This window comes from Mus caroli, chromosome 16 (genome assembly GCF_900094665.2).
Source record: "Mus caroli chromosome 16, CAROLI_EIJ_v1.1, whole genome shotgun sequence".
NCBI lineage: Eukaryota > Metazoa > Chordata > Mammalia > Rodentia > Muridae > Mus > Mus caroli.
This window is the reverse complement of record NC_034585.1, coordinates 17,496,071-17,498,548: the sequence shown is the minus strand read 5'-3', so window position 1 is coordinate 17,498,548 and position 2,478 is coordinate 17,496,071. Positions and strand designations below refer to the sequence as shown.

At 44.0% G+C, this 2,478-nt stretch overlaps 1 protein-coding gene across 2 annotated transcripts in view; it reads left to right on the top strand.

Annotated features, from left to right (window-relative positions):
- Abcc5 (ATP binding cassette subfamily C member 5) overlaps positions 1-2,478 on the top strand; it is a 96,187-nt gene that overhangs the window by 88,432 nt on the left and 5,277 nt on the right. The window lies entirely within an intron of this gene.

The following is a 2,478-nucleotide window of genomic DNA, read 5'->3' as shown; positions in this document are numbered from 1 at the left end:
TCTACGACTATTACTGTCCTAAATGGACATAATATTAAACTGACGTATCATTAGACCTGGAGATTAACCCATCTCCTATCCCTCATCAGAGAAGAATGCTGTGCTGCATTCTGTTCTGGCTCCCTCCGACTCCAGGGTGTCTGTGGAAGAATACAGAGACATCCTAAGCAGGAGCTCACAGGCATTTCACATGCATCCCAAAGTCAGTGTCTCATATAGTGATGTGCTCAACTGGTAAAGGGGCTTGCCATCAAGTCTCTAACCACCTGAGTTCAAGTTTCGGTATCACATGGACAAAGGAGAAAACCAACTCCCACAGTTGTCTCTGACTGCCATACTTACAGTATCTCACACACACACACACAGGACTACACATACTCATATGCATAACACACATATACACACAGTAACACATATACATATGTACAGGCACACATACTTTCACACACACAAATAAATGTAATAAACAAAAATTTAAAGTTGATCTCTCAGCCCCACCTCCTACACTGCTTATGGCCAAATTGGCCCCATACTCTCCATTGACTGAGAATATATTAAGGATAGCTAGTCAGAACTTAATAAATTCTATATACACAAAAGATCTACAATTTATTGCTGATTCTATAATGTTCAGTGTACCATAGATCATAGATATCATGGAGCAGCCCAGTAGCCCCTTGCCAGTGCCTGCAGATGGGCACTGCTGGTCTTGAGTGAAACACTATAGTCTGAACACTATAACCAGTACCCCTGTCAGTTAGATGAGCCTCGCTTCCATCTTACATAGAGTTGCCTCAATCTCATATGAAGAAGAGATTCCATGATGTTTAGCAAAAGAAAAGATTGCCAGTGTGGTCCAGGCTTTGGATTTTGGGAGTGGGACTCTGTCTTAGTCTGGGTTTCTATTCCTGCACAAAACATCATGATCAAGAAGCAAGTTGGAGCCGGGGATGGTGGTGCACGCCTTTAATCCCAGCACTTGGGAGGCAGAGGCAGACGGATTTCTGAGTTCGAGGCCAGCCTAGTCTACAGAGTGAGTTCCAGGACAGCCAGGGCTACACAGAGAAACCCTGTCTCAGAAAAAAACAAAACAAAACAAAACAAAAAAAAAGAAGCAAGTTGGGGAGGAAAGGGTTTATTCAGCTTACACTTCCACATTGCTATTTATTACAGCAAAGGAAGTCAGGACAGGAGCTCACACAGGGTAAGAACTTGGAGGCAGGAGCTGATGCAAAGTCCATGGAGGGGTGCTGCTTACTGGCTTGCCTCCCCTGGCTTGCTCAGCTTGCTTTCTTATAGAATCCAAGACTACCAGCCCAGGGATGGTACCACCAGCAATGGGCTAGGCCCTCCCCCCTTGATTAGTAATATTGAAAAAATGCCTTACAGTTGGATCTCATGGAGGCATTTCCTCAAGGGAGACTCCTTTCTCTTTGATAACTCTAGCTTGTGTCAAGTTGACACAAAACTTGCTAGTACAACTGACTCCTGGTCAACTTGACACACAAACACATCACTATTAAGCCTCAACCCTTACTTTCTTATTCACCCCTAAGATCTAAATAACTTTAAAAGTTCCACAGTCTTTACAAATTCTTACATTAAAATTTCAATCCCTTTAAAATATCCAATCTCTTTTGAAATTCAAAGTCTTTTTTTTTTTTTAATAGTCTAAAGTCTCTTAACTGTGAGCTCCACTAAAATACATTCTTTCTTCAAGAGGAAAAAATATCAGGGCACAGTCAGAATCAAAACCAGCCTCTATTCAATGTCTGGGATCTATTCACGATCTTCTGGGCTATTCCAAGGGCCTGGATGGAGGGCTGGCTTGTGAAATTTCAGAGGGAAAATTAAAGACTCTTATTAGGGCCATTGCTGTTTTGATTGTGAAGATTCTGTGGTTTTGTTTAGCTGGGGCTGAAGAATCAGCTGTGATTAACAAGATACCAAAACTACTAAAGTGAAACCTGTGCACCACTGGGACTATTGATGCCAGTTCTCCAGCTGGTTCTTCTCCAGCTCTGCACTTTGTAGCACACACCTTGTCTTTTAAGCTCCAGCTGCCTGTACTCCACTGCTGCTGTGCTTGGTGGTCATCTCATGGCACTGGCATTGCTAAAACACTACTGTCTTCTGCTGCAACTAGGCTTCACCAATAGCCTCTCATTGGCTCTCTTAATGGTGCCAAGCCTCAACTCCTTTGCATGACTCCTTCAGTTCTGGGCCATCAATTTCAGCTGAGGCTGCACCTTCACTATTGGCCTTCCATGGCCTCACAGTGCCCAGTTCTGAACCTTGGCTGCTCTTTATTATGCCATCATGCCTTCAAAACAAGTATCAAGCCGGGTGTGGTGGCGCACGCCTTTAATCCCAGCACTCAGGAGCCAGAGGCAGGTGGATTTCTGAGTTTGAGGCCAGCCTGGTCTACAGAGTGAGTTCCAGGACAGCCAGGGCTATACAGAGAAACCCTGTCTCAAA